Genomic DNA, 19422 nt, shown 5'->3' on the forward strand with positions numbered 1-19422 from the left:
TTTTAATTAAGATGAATTATTAATTAGCAATCAGCCTCGTGTTTTCTGTTCAGCAGCGGATGTCCGCAGTTGTATAGTGTTGTCTATTATAATAATCAGTTTGACATAACAGCTCACACAATGTGTCTTCAAACATTCAAATAGAATAAAACAAATTCCAGGCTAAATATGGTAGCCAGCCAAATATGTAACTGTCTATGTGGCGCACCTCTTGCTGAAGCCTTTCTGCTTTTGGAGTACAGCAAACTGGGAGAAATGTTGTACTGGCCCACCAATATTCTGCCTGTACTACATGCAGAGTTGTGGGGTCCTGCATTTGAGTCAGATAGACAATAACGTCCCGCCATGGTGGGATACTGCAATGTTTTAACTGTTACATCAAGAAAACTCACAGCAGAGCCAGACCCTGAAGGAGAGCCGCAGCTGCAACGGAGAATTTAACCCAAGTCAATGAGGTAAGCTTGTTAGTACTAATGTTAACGTTACCAGTTAACGGTAACTTCCTGTTGGTGGCTTGCTTGCTAGCTAGCTAGCTAACGAGTCAGCAGCGTTTGCATTTACTGTGAGCTGACCAGCTCCTCCAACTCAGACACACACTAGCGAGCTAACTCTGTAACACTGGTAATGTTCGTCTCTTGAAAAACATGAACGTTCAAGTGACTAGCAAGTATTTAGCAAGCCAACAGGCGCTTTCTGTGCGTCAGTGTGTGTGTTTAGTGGCGGCTGCTGACTCAAAACTTTGGGGGGACAGGAGGAAAACCAACCCCATGTGAACTGGCAGCAAAGGCGTAGATAGATTCATAATATATTACAGTGCCATATTAGAAAATAAATTATAACGTGCGAATTGCAAACTACGTCTAAACACATCACTGAACTGTGAATAACTTAATAAATACACAAAAATATATATAGATAAATATACAGAAAATAGTATTTCACGCCCTATACCCTTGTAAATCTGGCCCTTGCCGGTGTTATGCCAAATTCTGTGACCCACGAGATTCTGTGTCTATATCACATACTTTGTGCCAGAAAGCCTTTTGGTGCCTAAACGTAACCAATTAGGCTAGTTTAAGGCAAAAAAAGAGCTGGCGGCATAGTTTAACTTCCCGTTTGGGTCACATAATCTGATGGGTCACAGAATTTGGTGCAACACCTGAAACTGGTCCCCGTCCATGTGTGATGATGAGTAAAATGTTCTTACTTTCTTTTTATCACAAGCCTAGACAGACCCAGGCCCAAGGCTCCAGAAGGTGCTGGATGAGGTTGGACCTGAAACACCTGAAACACCTGGCAGAGCGTCCAGCTCAACAGGAGCCAAACAGACAATTCAACCCACTGACGGGTTTCCGTCAGCACGCTTTGGGGATCTGGAGACGGGAATTCTGAAGGCAACCTCCACCCACTTTGATGTGTCTTAACTGGCCAGAGGAGACAGCTGAACTGGAGCATTTCCAATCCATCCTTGCAGCATGTGGAGACTTTACTTCTGCAGCAGCAGCTAAGAGAGAGCGGCTCGACCTAAAAGTCCTCGTTCAGCGTCACTACAGGCACCTTGAACCCCGAAGCTGTGGTAGTGGTTCGTAGTTTTGGTGCCTAACCCTAACCAAGTAGTTTAAGGCAACCTTTGTTTGTGGTGTGACCGATTTACCTCTAGTCTCTGATCTAATCATTTCAGATAATTTATCTTAAAGGTAACCTTGAATGATTTGAACTCACGATTATGTAGAAAAACAAGAACTTTCATTTTGGGAGGGTTCTGGGAGGATGGTGAAAATAGTTAAGTCCCTGCCCCTTTACCTGTGAGGGGCCATACTTACATCTCCGGGCTGAGTGGAGAGTCGTCCCACCATGCCAACACCTCTGCCATTACTTCCTGGGCAGTGCTGGTGCTCCTCTCTGGCTGGACAGGGGTCACCTGTGAGCCAGAGGAGGGCGGCTGGGGGGCTGGAGCTACTCTCGGTGCAGGACCTCTTGGCTTGGAGTGTGTCCTTTTCTCTCCAAGGCCCATACTGAGAAACTTGTACACGCTTTTATCACCAGTAGGCTGGACTATTGTAATGCTCTCCTCTCTGGTCTACCAAAAAAAAGCCGTAGACCAGGACCAGAAGGAGAGCACACACACAGTTTTAAAACTGGCTGCTTTTGAAACTGATTTAAAGATTCTTTTATTGGTCTACAAATCACTTCTTGGTCTGCAAGCACGCCAAAGGTAGTTACAAGAAATGACCAGCAGGTGTCGCGCTGTGTGAACCTCCTGTGTGCACAGAGGTGGCCGGACTGTCTGCAGCACTGGCCTTTTTAAGGTCCCTGCCCTGAAGAGGACAGCAGCTCAGTTTAGTACGTTGTATGTGTTCAAGTTCAGTGTTCTGTGTTGAACTAGATCTCAGGTGGTGTCTCTCTGTGCCTCGAGGGGGCTGCCACGGCACTGGCTGCACATGTAACACTCCTGAAAGAACTCTTGTGCTGTACGAAATGATGTACAGTGCATCCGGAAAGTATTCACGGCGCTTCACTTTTTCCACATTTTGTTATGTTACACCCTTATTCCAAAATGGATTAAATTAATTTTTTTCCTCAAAATTCTACACACAACACCCCATAATGACAATGTGAAAAAAGTTTTTTTGAAATTTTTGCAAATTTATTAAAAATAAAAAACTAAGAAATCACATGTTGTTGCAAGGTGAAGTGCAGGGAAGCATGGTGAGACTCATGGTGGACAAAAAAAAACATCACACAGGCAAGGAGTTATGCTGAAAAAGATTCGGTAGACTTTTATTCTCAGTCTCCAAAAAAACAACAAAAGAAAAAACAAAAATGACACAAAAGCGAGTTAGAAAAAAAAAAAACACTTCTTACTCATTTTCTGCTCAACCAATTCTGGTGCTGCTCTTCCTCAACCAGTCCCCCTCTCTCTCATTGCACTCACTTTTATACTATTAGGCCCGCCTTGCCCGTTCAAACTGGCCTATCAGGTCAGCACTGTCATTTATCACCTATACTTTGACCAATTAAAGTGGAGAACCCGCCCACTTCATACACCACATAAAAAGGACTATAGTTGAGGCGTGCTTCCTCTTAAGCACCAGCACAAGATGGCCTCCACAAAGGACCCAAACAGGTTATGGCTTTGCCAGCATGCCTTAATATATTCCTAAGAAAATCTTAATGATATGAGATTTTAATACCAAGTTAAATTGTTTGTATTTCTAAATGAATGTTGAAACCATAAATTAAAGAAAAGAAAGAAAATGGTATGAGAATTCTTTCCACCTTTAACCAAAGAGGGGGTTTAGCAAATAGTTGGTGAGGGAGTTGGTGCTTCCTCACATTTCACACCTCCTCCCCCTCTGGCTTACACAGGTCCGGCAAACGGGAAAGATAGTCAGCGATGAGGTTTTTCTTACCAGGACAATGCTGTATGGTGAACTGGTATGGCTGGAGGGCTAGGCACCAACGCAGGATCCTTGCATTCTGATGCTGCTTTGAGTGCATCCACATCAAAGGCCTGTGGTCAGTCTGCAACACAAACTGTCTTCCCAAAAGATAATACTTCAATGAATCAATAGCCCACTTTATAGCCAGTCCTTCTTTTTCCACAGTAGAGTACTTTTTCTCCCGGTCAAACAGTTTCTTACTCAGGAATAGGACAGGCTTCTCCTCGCCAGGCTCTCCCTGGGCCAGCACGGCTCCTAGTCCAACACCAGAGGCATCAACCTGCACCAGGAATGGTTTTGTGAAGTCAGGGCTCTGCAATACAGGGGCTTGACAGATCTGCCTCTTTAACATCTGGAAAGCATGTTCACATTCATCATTCCAAATCACTTTAGTGGCTGATTTTTTTGTTAGTTCGGTGAGTGGTGCCGCCACCGTAGAAAAATGGGGAACAAATCTCCTGTACCACCCCACCAGCCCTAGAAAAGATCTCACTTGCTTCTTGGTCAGGGGTCTGGGAATCATCTGTATGGCCTTTATCTTTTCTATTTGTGGCCTTATTTGCCCTCGGCCAACCAGGTATCCAAGGTATTTCACCTCCTCTTGAGCCCAAGAACACTTGTTTGCATTCAGGGTCAGTCCAGCATCCTGTATCTTGCCCAGGACAACTTTGAGATGCTGCATGTGTTCTTCCCAGGACTCACTGTAGATTACGACATCATCAAGATAGGCAGCTGCAAACCTTGAACAATCATTAATAACAATGTCCATTAATCTTTGAAAGGTTGCAGGCGCTCCATGAAGACCAAAAGGTAACACAGTGTAATGGAACAAACCCATTCCTGGAATCTGGAAAGCCGTGTATTCTTTGCAACCTGGGTCGAGGGGCACTTGCCAGTAACCTTTACAAAGGTCCAAGGCTGTAATATACTTGGCTTTTCCCAATCTCTCCAACAGCTCATCAATGCGTGGCATGGGATAAGAATCAAAACATGATATGCTATTCAATTTCCTCATGTCAGAGCAGAACCGAGGTTGAGTGGAGTTTTTCTTAGGAACCAGCACTATAGGATTTGACCACTCACTTCTTGACGGTTCAATGACACCCATGTCCAACATCATCTGGACCTCCTTCCTCAGTGGTTCCACCATTCGTTCTGGAATCCGGTAAGGCTTCAGGCGAACAGGTTTGGTGTCTTTCAGAACAATTTTATGGTTTATCACATCAGTTCGGCCAGGTCTCTCTGAGAACAAGGATGGGAAAGATTGTTTCAGCTCACCCAGTTGATACCACTGGTCCACACTCAGGTGCTCTGGAGGGGGCTGTGGTTTACACTTCTCTCTGAAGGGGACCATGTCAGCTTCTTCAGCCTCCACTGCATCATCCTCTTCAGGCTGAACATCCTGGATCATCAGAACATGCTCACCTCCTGGTTCCTGGTCATGTCTCTGATGGTATTCTTTTAATAGGTTGACATGAAGCAGTTGTTTGTGTTTATATTTATCAGGACAGAGAATCTCATATGTTACTGGGCCCACCTTTCTGGTCACAATATAGGGGCCTTGCCACTTAGCTAGTAACTTGCTTGGCCCAGTAGGAAGTAGTACCAACACTTTCTGGCCAGCTTTCAGTTCTCTGTCACGAGCATGCTTGTCGTACCATACCTTTTGTTTATGTTGAGCATCCTGCAGGTGTTCTTTGGCTTTTCCTCTATAACTTTCCAGTTTGTCTCTCATCTGCAGAATGTAGGAAATGATGTTGGTTGTTGTTGATGTTGCCTCACCAGCCACCCAGTTCTCCTTCAGCATGTCCAAGGGGCCTCTGACCTGTCTGCCGTACAACAACTCAAAAGGAGAGAAACCAGTTGAAGCCTGGGGTACCTCTCTGTACGCAAACAAAAGAAAAGGCAACCATTTATCCCAATCTTTACCAGTATCATCAACAAACTTTCTCAACATCTGTTTCAGTGTGCCATTAAATCTTTCAACAAGACCATCTGTTTCTGGGTGGTATGGTGTTGTTCTTATCCCTTTTACACCAAGTTCAGAATACAGTGACTTCATCAGGTGTGACATAAAGCTTGTACCTTGATCTGTCAAGATCTCTTTAGGGATGCCAACTCTAGAGAATAACTCCACTAAACACCGAACTATATGTTTGACCTGAACAGAGCGTAGTGGATAGACATCTGGGTATCTGGTTGCGTAGTCACATATGACCAGGGCAAATTTGTGTCCATTGCTACTTTTTGGCAGAGGACCAATGATATCCATAGCTATTCTCTCATAAGGCACACTCATGATTGGCAATGGTTGTAATTGGCCTCGGTCTGAAACTTTGGTATGAGCTACAACCTGACAGTCATGGCATGTTTTACAATATTCCAGTACTTCTGTGTATAATCCTGGCCAATAGAAGCGCTGAGCAATGCGGTTATAGGTCTTAGCCTGTCCTAGATGCCCAGCCCACGGAACAGTATGACCCAAATGCAGGATTACTTGACGATACTCTTTTGGAATAACAAGCCTAGGTTTCTCAATGTCTGCCAAATACAAAAGGTTGTCTTTTATGATGAAGGGATCCCCAATTGCTCTTTTCAGCCCCACTGTGCCTGCTTCATGGACCCCATCAATTTCACATGCTTTTGCAAAGAGAGGTTTTAGAGATAAATCATTCTCCTGACTCTGTCTGAAATTTTCAGGGATTTGCCATTGGGGTTCAATGAGGGAGGACACAGGGAGAGTAGGTTCAGGGCTTTTAGCTTTATCATGATTTCTGTTTTTCTCCTGACGGCGATGCCGTTTGGTTTTCTTAACCTTATTTCCCCCTTCAAACAAACTGTCATGTACATCTGGTAGGGGTTCTAACCCCTTGGTCACAGCGCGGGTAACTACAGCACAAGAGTATGCTACAGAGTTTTGCTGGACCAAATTATCAAGGATGGGCAAATCTTCTCCAAGGATTACATCATAGGCTAGGTTATCTAGCACTCCAACAGTTAACATAAAGGCTTGCCCTTCGACCTCAATGATAACATCTGCAGTTGGGTAATCTTTCTTACATCCATGTACACATGTTATATTTACACTTCGATCAAAGTTAGTTAGTGCATTGCTGAGTAAGCTGGACTTTACCAATGTTTGTGAACTACCAGTGTCAGCCAGACCCTTTGCCACATGACCATTAACTGTGACATCCACTACATGTTTGTGTGGACTTAATCCATTACCATTAACATCATCATGGTCATCACTTTCTGCACGAGGCACAGAACACAACTCAACTGACTTTGATTTTCTTAAAGGACATAAGGAAGCTTTGTGACCAGGCTGCTGACAGTAGTAACACACAAAATTGGGTTTTAGGTTTGAATATACAGGTTTCTTACCACCCCCCATGTCCTTACTGTCCATCGCAGGCAAACTGTAAGGTTTGCCCTCCCCAAACCTTGGCTTCCCAGCAGTCACCCGTTTCTTCAAAGGGTCCCGGTGGGCGGCTGCATAGCGTTCTGCCAAGTCCGCTGCTTCCACTCCTGTCTGGGGATTGTGCTCCTTTACCCAGGTGCGGATGTCTGGAGAGAGCACACGAAGATATTGTTCCAAGATGATGGCTTCTCCGATCTGCTCCTTAGTGCGGCTGTCAGGTCGCATCCATCGTTTGTAGAGTCCCTTTATCCGGTTGTAGGTTTCTCGGACAGTCTCTCCCATCGGCACCATAGTGGTCCGGAAGCGTTGTCTGTACGTCTCTTCTGTAACATTGAACTTCATCAATACTGCCGCTTTAATAGCCTCATAGGATTCTGACTGTTCCTCATCCATTCCAGCATAGGCCTCAAGCGCTTTTCCTGTCAACAAGGTGACCACTCTGGCTGCCCACTCCACTGGCTGCCACCCCCATGTTCTGGCTATCCGCTCAAACCGAACAAAGAAGCTCTCTGGATCTTCACCTTCTTTGAAGTCAGGTATTCTGGGTTCACCAACACGGGGCCCCGCAGTCCGGGTTGGTGGAGCAGCATACTGTTGATGCTGTGCTGGCAGCTGATGAGATGAGGAGACAGGCTGTTGATAAAGTTCTTCGGATATCCAGTTCTGCCTTAACTTTGGTCCCATATCCCTTCTGAGCTGTTTAATCTCTTCAAAAAGTACAGCTTCAGCTTGTTTAGACCGGCGCATAAACTCTCTCATTTCTTCGAAAAAATCTGGTGCAGAGGGGTCTGGACTTGCCACACAGTCTGTAATCACTTTTGGCCTTACCATCGGCTCTTCTTCACCTTCGGCGGCCATGGCTCCCTCAGGTGGTGGCTCAAACTCCACTATACTTTCAGCGTCTCTTTCCTCCATTTCTGCCATGGTGGTTTTTCTTGGCAAACGACCTCTTCCACGCCCTACACCTCTCATTTAGCCAGTATTCCGACACCAACTCTTCACAGGCGTATTTGATCCCACTCCTGACACCAATTGTTGCAAGGTGAAGTGCAGGGAAGCATGGTGAGACTCATGGTGGACAAAAAAAACATCACACAGGCAAGGAGTTATGCTGAAAAAGATTCGGTAGACTTTTATTCTCAGTCTCCAAAAAAACAACAAAAGAAAAACAAACAAAAATGACACAAAAGCGAGTTAGAAAAAAAAAAACACTTCTTACTCATTTTCTGCTCAACCAATTCTGGTGCTGCTCTTCCTCAACCAGTCCCCCTCTCTCTCATTGCACTCACTTTTATACTATTAGGCCCGCCTTGCCCGTTCAAACTGGCCTATCAGGTCAGCACTGTCATTTATCACCTATACTTTGACCAATTAAAGTGGAGAACCCGCCCACTTCATACACCACATAAAAAGGACTATAGTTGAGGCGTGCTTCCTCTTAAGCACCAGCACAAGATGGCCTCCACAAAGGACCCAAACAGGTTATGGCTTTGCCAGCATGCCTTAATATATTCCTAAGAAAATCTTAATGATATGAGATTTTAATACCGAGTTAAATTGTTTGTATTTCTAAATGAATGTTGAAACCATAAATTAAAGAAAAGAAAGAAAATGGTATGAGAATTCTTTCCACCTTTAACCAAAGAGGGGGTTTAGCAAATAGTTGGTGAGGGAGTTGGTGCTTCCTCACACATGTACATAAGTATTCACAGCCTTTGCCATGAAGCTCAAAATTGAGCTCAGGTGCATCCTGTTTCCACTGATCATCCTTGAGATGTTTCTGCAGCTTAATTGGAGTCCACCTGTGGTAAATTCAGTTGATTGGACATGATTTGGAAAGGCACACACCTGTCTATATAAGGTCCCACAGTTGACAGTGCATGTCAGAGCACAAACCAAGCATGAAGTCAAAGGAATTGTCTGTAGACCTCCGAGACAGGATTGTCTCGAGGCACAAATCTGGGGAAGGTTACAGAAAAATTTCTGCTGCTTTGAAGGTCCCAATGAGCACAGTGGCCTCCATCATCCGTAAGTGGAAGAAGTTCGGAACCACCAGGACTCTTCCTAGAGCTGGCCGGCCATCTAAACTGAGTAATCGGGGGAGAAGGGCCTTAGTCAGGGAGGTGACCAAGAACCCGATGGTCACTCTGTCAGAGCTCCAGAGTTCCTCTGTGGAGAGAGGAGAACCTTCCAGAAGGACAACCATCTCTGCAGCAATCCACCAATCAGGCCTGTATGGTAGAGTGGCCAGACGGAAGCCACTCCTTAGTAAAAGGCACATAGCAGCCCGCCTGGAGTTTGCCAAAAGGCACCCGAAGGACTCTCAGACCATGAGAAACAAAATTCTCTGGTCTGATGAGACAAAGATTGAACTCTTTGGTGTGAATGCCAGGCGTCACGTTTGGAGGAAACCAGGCACCGCTCATCACCAGGCCAATACCATCCCTACAGTGAAGCACGGTGGTGGCAGCATCATGCTGTGGGGATGTTTTTCAGCGGCAGGAACTGGGAGACTAGTCAGGATAGAGGGAAAGATGAATGCAGCAAAGTACAGAGACATCCTGGATGAAAACCTGCTCCAGAGCGCTCTTGACCTCAGACTGGGGCGACGGTTTATCCTTCAGCAGGACAACGACCCTAAGCACACAGCCAAGATATCAAAGGAGTGGCTTCAGGACAACTCTGTGAATGTCCTTGAGTGGCCCAGCCAGAGCCCAGACTTGAATCCGATTGAACATCTCTGGAGAGATCTGAAAATGGCTGTGCACCGACGCTTCCCATCCAACCTGATGGAGCTTGAGAGGTGCTGCAAAGAGGAATGGGTGAAACTGCCCAAAGATAGGTGTGCCAAGCTTGTGGCATCATATTCAAAAAGACTTGAGGCTGTAATTGCTGCCAAAGGTGCATCAACAAAGTATTGAGCAAAGGCTGTGAATACTTATGTACATGTGATTTCTCAGGTTTTTTATTTTTAATAAATTTGCAAAAATCTCAAACTTTTTTCACGTTGTCATTATGGGGTGTTGTGTGTAGAATTTTGAGGAAAAAAATGAATTTAATCCATTTTGGTATAAGGCTGCAACATAACAAAATGTGGAAAAAGTGAAGCGCTGTGAATACTTTCCGGATGCACTGTATATGTGTTTGGTCTTGTTGATGTCCCCTCACCACTTGTCAGGCTCCAGACGAGCGTGCATGATGCAGTGTGAGTGTTTACATGGGCTCACTCTTTGGTCTGTTTGGCCTGGCCTCAGTCATTTTCAACAGGTTTTCCATTTACAGGTCTTTATTTGAAAAACCTGTTTGATGCTCAGTGTTTTCGTGTTGATGTTCACTTTTGAATGAATTAAAATACTGTTTGAATATGGGTGTCAAACATACAGATACTCATACTACACATTTTATTTTACACACATACCTAGATATTATTTCTTTTCTGAATTTCAAAATCACAACAGGTCAGGTATGGATGGATAGCAGCTACATACACTATATTGCCAAAAGTATTCACTCACCCATCCAAATAATTGAAATCAGGTGTTCCAATCACTTCCATGGCCACAGGTGTATAAAATCATGCACCAAGGCATACAGACTGTTTCTACAAACATTTGTGAAAGAATGGGTCGCTCTCAGTAGCTCAGTGAATTCCAGTGTGGTACTGTGATAGGATGCCACCTGTGCAACAAGTCCAGTCGTGAAATTTCCTCACTCCTAAATATTCCAGTCAACTGTCAGTGGTATTATAACAAAGTGGAAGCGATTGGGAACGACAGCAACTCAGCCACGGAGTGGTAGGCCGCGTAAAATGACGGAAATGACGGAAATGGGGTCAGCGGATGCTGAGGCGCATAGTGCGCAGAGGTCACCAACTTTCTGCAGAGTCAATCGCTACAGACCTCCAAACTTCATGTGGCCTTCAGATTAGCTCAAGAACAGTGCGTAGAGAGCTTCATGGAATGGGTTTCCATGGCCGAGCAGCTGCATCCAAGCCATACATCACCAAGTGCAATGCAAAGCGTCGGATGCAGTGGTGTAAAGCACGCCGCCACTGGACTCTAGAGCAGCGGAGACGCGTTCTCTGGAGTGACGAATCGCGCTTCACCATCTGGCGATCTGATGGACGAGTCTGGGTTTGGCGGTTGCCAGGAGAACGGTACTTGTCTGACTGCATTGTGCCAAGTGTAAAGTTTGGTGGAGGGGGGATTATGGTGTGGGGTTGTTTTTCAGGAGCTGGGCTTGGCCCCTTAGTTCCAGTGAAAGGAACTCTGAATGCTTCAGCATACCAAGAGATTTTGGACAACTCCATGCTCCCAACTTTGTGGGAACAGTTTGGGGATGGCCCCTTCCTGTTCCAACATGACTGTGCACCAGTGCACAAAGCAAGGTCCATAAAGACATGGACGAGAGAGTTTGGTGTGGATGAACTTGACTGGCCTGAACAGAGTCCTGACCTCAACCCGATAGAACACCTTTGGGATGAATTAGAGCGGAGACTGAGAGCCAGGCCTTCTCGTCCAACATCAGTGTGTGACCTCACTAATGCGCTTCTGGAAGAATGGTCAAAAATTCCCATAAACACACTCCTAAACCTTGTGGAAAGCCTTCCCAGAAGAGTTGAAGCTGTTATAGCTGCAAAGGGTGGACCGACGTCATATTAAACCCTATGGATTAAGAATGGGATGTCACTTAAGTTCATATGCCAGTCAAGGCAGGTGAGCCAATACTTTTGGCAATATAGTGTACATAATTGTGTTAAACGAAAATATATGGGCTGTAAGGGTCCAATGCTTTATTTCTTACTCAGCAATGTGGCAAAGTACAAATGTAGTCAGTCTGCTTGAGTAGACATGACAACTATGAGGTTCTTTTTGACAAGACCGTATCAGATAAGATGAATCTGCAGAATTACATTGAGTGTACAGACCTTTAGGTGAGGAGGTTCACGCAGTGCGACACCTGCTGGTCATTTCTTGTAACTACCTTTGGCGTGCCTGCAGTCGGTTCTGTGCCGTTGTTGTTCCTGATTATTAAGAGCAGACTTTACTGTCCGCAGCACATCCCGAGGAAGACTTACTAAAGTGCTTTCATTTTCAGAACAGTCGTGATGCATTATGGTCACTCAGCTGCATAATAATGAATTATTATTCAATTATAATCAATTATTAAAGGCTAAAGGGCATCATAAATGAATATTATTACCATTACTTTATATCTCTATGTAGAACTTGTGACCTGTTTCTGTAACAAACGGTTGAAACATACCTTGGTCTAAATGGATCTGTTCCACTATTTTCCCTTTACCTCACTGTTGATTAATTTTATTGCTATAAATCTGCTTGTATTGATTTATCAATTATTGGCATCATTATTCATTTATTTAATTTGAGCTAAATCTACAGTATATGCATGCAAAAGTTCTTGGAAAAGATTTGAAACCTTTATTTAAATCTTTTAAGAAGAAATCAAATGTAAAAATGCATTAATATTATGTAAAGAGTTGGCAATGCATAATGTATAATCCCTCTCTGTTGTCTTTACAAACACACACACGTCTGCATTTCACCTACAATTAAGACCAAATTACAAAATCTTTTCAAAGTACTTTTCTCAGAATTTCCCGTTCTTTTCCCAGACATTATAGGAAACCAAGAAGTGATTAAGTTGTCATCCATTTGTGTGTATTTACAGTACAGTATATCACTAGAAGTAAATATATATGCAACAACACAAAGATGCAGAAGGATTTGAAGTTTCTTCAATACATTTTATTATTTAAGGTGATTAAAAGGCAAAATAATGAAGACTTGTGAATTACATTATTTCTCTGTTTGATTCCATTTAAAGAGCAGCTTATTAACACTTGCACCTGTTGCTCCAACAGCTTCAGCTACATTACTACTGTAACTAGGACTTCTACTGTGAATGGAGAGAGGTGCAGTGCTGGGAACTGTTGAACAGGAGACAGAAGAGGGGGCTTGGGGGAGAAATGAAGGCTTTGGGTGCAGATGTCTCCGGGCAGGTAGCTTCTGAGGCCCAGCTGACGGAGTTACAGAAAGCTCAGTGATGAAGGATGTTGAATGCTGACAACTAACAAAGCAAACAAACAAAAACAAAGAGACTCGGAGTGGTAAAACGCCCCCTTTCCATTTCTGCACCCATGTCAGCCCAGCAGCCCAGGTGAAGCTCCTCTCACGACGACCTCCACTCTGCTCGGCTTCTTCCTGAAAGGGGACGAGAAAAGAGAGAGCGAGCGAACCGAGCAGAGGAGGGAACACTCACGCTGCCTGTGTTGTTACGTGCTGTGTTTGGATGTTTTAATGAAGTGCTAGATGAGCCGAAGACAATGTTCCACGTCGGTGGACAATGAAGTTTAAAGTATTTGATTCTTTAACTTTACTGCTACAGCTGAAATGTCACCGATACTACTGACACAACTGCTGCTGATCTCACCGCTGCGACCGCTCGCATCACTACTCTTGATACTTTCTGCATTACTTTATAAAGATGCTCTGTTAATTATATGTCATATAGTTCATATAGTACATTTGGCACACCTTATTTTTCATTGATCCAAATACTGGAGGTCCTGGTTCAAAACTATTCATCAGATAAGTTTCAATTATTGTGAGGATACAAATGCAACTGCAGCTTGTTTCATTTTGGCCTGTCATCAAGTTATTCACAGAGTTCACGTTAAGTAGTGTCAGCTGAGTGTCATTGTGACGATCAGCACCGGCCAAACATGAAGAGCTTCCTCAATGTTTTGTTCACTCCTCCTTGTTGAGAAGAAAGAGAAGAAGAACAGTTCACATTTGATGAAACACTGGAAAATGACAACATTCCAAAATGTTTTCCCACATTTTCCAGTCATTAAGTTAATATATGCAGCAACGGGGAAAAGCAGCTGGACTGGAGTTTAACCAGCAGAGCCTCCTAAAGTGCTTTCCCTCTGTTATGATCCATTATAACAAGGCCTCCAGCTTCTACTGCTGCCTTCATGGCTTCTATTGTTATTACCACTGCTACTAACACTGACATGTTACAGCTACTCCTGCTACTATTACTGCAAAGAAAGCTGCCACTTGTGTTACTACCATGCAAGCACATATATTAGATGGCTACATCGCTGATCAGCAGTGTGTGTGACTGAGGTGACTGAACCCACAAACTAGAGTGAGGGTCCACATCATTTTGGCCATGTAGAGGGCCTGTTTAAACCACTAAACCATCTAAACTGTCCGCTCTGCGCTGGTGAACTCGTCCTCATGACTCAGTAACAGAAAAGTCATGAGGAGGGTCTAACCCTCCCTGACCTGTTGTGCAGAATATAATGGAATGATATGAAAAGACACTCATTTAACAAGCCATCTAACGCTGCCCTCTAGCTTCTGACAGAAAAAGAAGGATTTGAATGGAACATTTCTAAAAGCCTTGTCCTTCTTTCACTGTATTATTTGACTTGAATGTATTTTTCCTGCTCAAAAGGACTCAGTCACGTTAAATGAGTTGGTACTATGATCAGGCAATATGAACATATACACGGAGAGACAGACTCCAGCATTAAAATAATTAAACTACTGTCAGTTCATTCATTTACAGGATTATCCAAAAGCCAGCATTCCCATCTGGATATTTTATATCATAATGGAAGATTACATTTACCAAGACAGGAGATCTCATTTATATTGGTAATTGTGCTTAGTGCAACTACTAGGCCAGCTATTAGTTGTTATTAATGTTAGTAATGTCACTAATACCACTGACACGTGCTGCAAATGCTCATATCATTGCTCTTTATTCTGCATTCATTTTGAACATCCTCTCTACTCAGTAACAGAAGTAAAAGGCTTCAAGAGGGTCTCACCCCCCCAACCCTAACCCTTTGGAAATGTTCCATCCAAATATAAGCTTCCTGTTGTTCACAATAAATGTTAACAGGTGTGGACCTCAACGTTTATTTGATCCAGCTGTTCATATCTGATACTTATGAACCAGTATGAAATAGCTGGGAGCAAAGCAGCTCAATCAAAGTGTGTTCTACAAGTTTCAGCCACAAGAGATCAGGAGTGCACAGTTTTTTGTGAATGATTCCTTAAATGCACCTTTCTATCCTAATGAGCATTCCCACTGGTGACCAGTGACAATGACTGGGGCTGACGATGCTTGGAGCTTCTTGTTCAGCCTCTTATTCTGTTTTATGGCTCAGTATCCAGATGACATTCACTACTAAAAACAGCTAGAAATGAAAGATTGGCTCAGACTTTGACAAGCTGAGTGCAGACTGTGACATGAATACATTGAGATCAGACCAACACTTTAGACCTGTGCACTGCTGACCTCTAGTGGCTGAAATGAGTCATTGCATCACATACAAATCCAATGTGGTGCAGAATGGGAACTTATTGATTAACTTAGGCAGTGTAGGAAAACCAGTTGGACTGAAATATTGCCAGTAGACCCTCCTGAAGTCCTTTTCTTCTGTTATAGTGTCAACATTGTATTTGTTTTATTTTTGAAAGAATGAAAAGAAGGAAAATAAAGATTTGGAGGCTCATGACTTCCCCTGTTTACATAATGGTGTTTTTTTTTGTTTCTGGAAGATGTTTTAAATCAATCTTTTTGTTGAAGGGTGTGGTGGAGTGGAGACGTCCCCAGCAGCTCCCATTACTGACCTGTTTAAACCACTAAAGCATCTGAACTGTGTGCTCTGCTGGTGAACTCCTTCTAATGACTCAGGCCCTGTTCAGACCTGGTATTAAACATGCGTCCTGGGTGATCCGATCGCAAGTGGACAGCTCTAATACCAGGTGTAAATGCAACAAGGACGCATTGAGATCAGATCGCTCAGACCACATTCGGAAGTGGTCTGGGCCGCTTGTTTTGTGGTCTGATAAACAGTAAATTCATCAAATTCAAGTTAAAACAACAACGGAAGTGAGATCCGATCACAAGTGGTCACTGGAGACACATGTTAATGCCAGGTGTGCACAGACGTACTTGGAGCTGTCCACTTGTGATCGGATCACCCAGGACGCAGGTCTAAACAGGGCCTCAGTGACAGAAGGAAAGAGCTTGAGGAGGGTCTCACCCTCCCTAACACGAACCCTTTGACAATGTTCCATCCAAATATATGTTTGCTGTTGTTATACAACATTTATACATATAATATACTGAGTTGGAACAAATCAATTAGACATTGATAATGACATTAATCCTAATTAAACAGGATTTGAAAGGAACATGGCCAAAAGACCCTCTTGAAGCCCTTTCCTTCATTTAAACTCTTTGTTGTATATTTTAAAGGATGAGCCTGCTGATATTATGTATTTGTCTTATTGTAAACAAATCTGATGAAAAGACCCACACCAACAATGCATTAGTGCGTCTCTCAGTACTGTCTGACTTCTCTGCTCTGTATATGGCACTCAAACCCAAATCCATTGGTTCCTACTGAAGAATACATCTTTATAAATGAGTCACAAATATGTAGTTTTATTTTGAAAAACGGGCTCAGTGATCTCCTGAAACAGCTGTGCTCTGTAGTTTTGAACAAACATCACTCAAACAACAGTGAATGGAGCATTTGTGGGGACTATTTTCAGCTTCAGATTAATACGCATTTAGTGCACTTTAAGATTTTGACCCAAAAGAGAGTTGGAAGACTAACCATTACTTATGTACAGTGGATCCTTTCTTTTAGTAGATTTATAGAGTTTAAAATATGTTTTTGATAACTTTTAAATAGTCAAACGTAAAAGAAGTAAAGGGCTTTAAGAGGGTCTCACCCTCCCTAACCCTAACCGTAATAAAACCCAAATATAACAAACAATAACAATCTACAACTGGTCCATAAATTACAATTAGCTTTAACTGCACATCAGTTCACAGACTGAGATGTAAATAAATCAATTAGACATTATAAACAATGAGTATAGAAGAACATTTCTTCTCCTGTTCTTGAGTCATTATAATAACCTGAACACAGATTTAGAAAAGGATTTGAATGGAACATTTCCTCGAGACCCTCTTAAAGCCCTTTACTGCTTTTACAATTTACTTATTTAAATAAAGTTTGTAAAAAGTTGGTGGACCTATCTTCATTTATCTAAATCCAAAAATATATACTACACATATCAATACGTCATCTGCGCTCTAGTTTTAAAGCAGTTGTTAAAAGAAGAAAAGCCTTATAATTACTTAAGTAAGTACAATCACATCTGTTATCGCTTAACACTATATCCTAAACTAATCTTTACTTATCCAAAGGGCTGCAACTACCTAATCATTTTCATCATCAATAAATCTGACAATTATTTCCTTGATTAATCGATTAATCATCATTTGGTCTATAAAATGCCAGAAAACAGTGAAAAATGGTCTTCACATTTTTCAAAAAGTCCAAAACTCAAAGATATTCAGATTTGAATTAATCAGTAATATGAATAGTTGCCAATTAATTTTCTGGTGATCAACTCATTGATTAATCGACTAAACTTTGCAGCTCTACTTATCTATGTCCTTAACTTATTGCTACTCAACTATAACCCTAACCCAAAAGAGAGTCAGAGGACTAACTATTTCTTATGTACAGTGGATCCTTGTGTGGATATTCTGTTCAATTTTAAATATCAATTATTGCTTTAATCAACTTTTAGTATCCACAAAGCAACAGAAGTAAAGGGCTTTAAGAGGGTCTCACCCTCACTAACCCTAACCCTTTGGAAATGTTCCAGACAAATACATGCTTCCTGCTGTTCAGACTGCATTGAAATGATATAATAAAGACATTCATTTAACAGGAAATCTAATACTGGTTGATCAAATCTTGCAGCTCAATTCAACTGCTCAGTTAATATACTGAGAGATTAATTAATAAAATAGCCAAATAATGATAACAGATTCATACTTTCTTTCTCTTGTTCTTGACTCATTAAAACTAAACACAGAAGGAAAAAAGGATGTGAACGGAACATTTCCTCGAGACCCCCTTGAAGCCCTTTACTATTTATAATTTCACAATTTACTTATTCAAATAAAGTTTGAAAAAGAAACTGTTACTTATCTAAATCCTAACATACATCCTAAACTTATCAATACTTCAACAACAGACAATTTTATTTTGTTTGTTTTTAAAAAAAGAAATGACATAAGATTTGAAAGCCTTATCAAGCGTGACTATGGCCAGCCGTGATCGTATAGTGGTTAGTACTCTGCGTTGTGGCCGCAGCAACCCCGGTTCGAATCCGGGTCACGGCAGGTGGACCTCTGTCTATTTGTACAATTTCCCCCCAGGGATCAATAAAGTATTTCTGATTGTGATCAATACTTATCTATATCTTACACTTATCACATCTATTATCAGTTATCACTATTGTTTAAACTAATCATTACTTATCTAAAGGGCTGCAACTGACAAATCGTTTTCATCTCAATAAATCTGCCAATTATTTCCTTGATTAATCGATTAATCGTTTGGTCCATAAAATGCCAGAAAACAGTGAAAAATGGCCGCCACATTTTTCAAAAGTGACACCTTCAAATGTCTCGTTTTGTCCATCTAACAGTCCGAAACTCAAACATACTCAGTTTACAGTGATAGGAAACAGAGAAGAGCTGCAAATCCTCTCATTCCAGAAGCTGGAACCAGGGAATGCTTTTTATTTTGAAAATTATTTGAACGATTGATAAAATATATAATAATAATATTTTTATATCACATTAATATAAAAATAGCTGCCAATTCGTTTTCTGGCGATTGACTCATTGATTAATTGACTAAACTTTGCAGCTCTACTTATCTATGTCCTTACAGTGGATGCTTTTGTGGATGTCTGGTCGAATTTTAAATATTAATCATTTAATAACCATTACTTATATACAGTGGATCCTCTCCTTTAAAAGATTTGTAGAATTTAAAATGTGTTTTTAATAACTTTCAAATAGTCACAAACGTAAAAGAAGTAAAGGGCTTTAAGAGGGTCTCACCCTCCCTAACCCTAACCCTTTGGAAATGTTCCATCCAAATATAACAAACAATAACAATCTAAAACTGGTCCGTAAATTACAATTAGCTTTAACTGCACATCAGTTCACAGACTGAGATGTAAATAAATCAATTAGACATTATAAATAATGAATATAGAAGAACATTTCTTCTCCTGTTCTTGAGTCATTATAATAACCTGAACACAGATTTAGAAAAGGATTTGAATGGAACATTTCCTTGAGACCCTCTTAAAGCCCTTTACTGCTTTTACAATTTCAAAATGTACTTATTTAAATAAAGGTTAAAAGAAAAACAAAAGTTACTTATCTAAATCCTAACACACATCCTAAACTTATCAATACTTCAACGACACAAATCTTTTTTGTTTGTTTTTAAAAAAGAAATGAGAAAAGATTTGAAAGCCTTATCACTACTTATCTATATCCTAAACTTATCACTTATCTACAGCCTAAACCAGGGGTGTCGAACTCATTTTCACCGAGGGCCACATCAGCGTAATGACTGTCCTCAAAGGGCCAGATGTAACTTATAAATGTAACTAAATG

The 19422-nt window shown here is 41.9% G+C and overlaps 1 non-coding gene across 1 annotated transcript; it reads left to right on the forward strand.

The window, feature by feature from the left end:
* The first annotated feature begins 18054 nt into the window (after window positions 1-18054).
* On the forward strand, window positions 18055-18126 carry trnah-gug (transfer RNA histidin (anticodon GUG)). The gene has a single exon. It is a non-coding gene; the product is annotated as a tRNA-His (tRNA).
* The last annotated feature ends 1296 nt before the right edge of the window (window positions 18127-19422 follow it).

The sequence above is a fragment of the Enoplosus armatus genome, chromosome 20 (assembly GCF_043641665.1).
Source record: "Enoplosus armatus isolate fEnoArm2 chromosome 20, fEnoArm2.hap1, whole genome shotgun sequence".
In the NCBI taxonomy this organism is placed as follows: Eukaryota; Metazoa; Chordata; class Actinopteri; order Centrarchiformes; family Enoplosidae; genus Enoplosus; species Enoplosus armatus.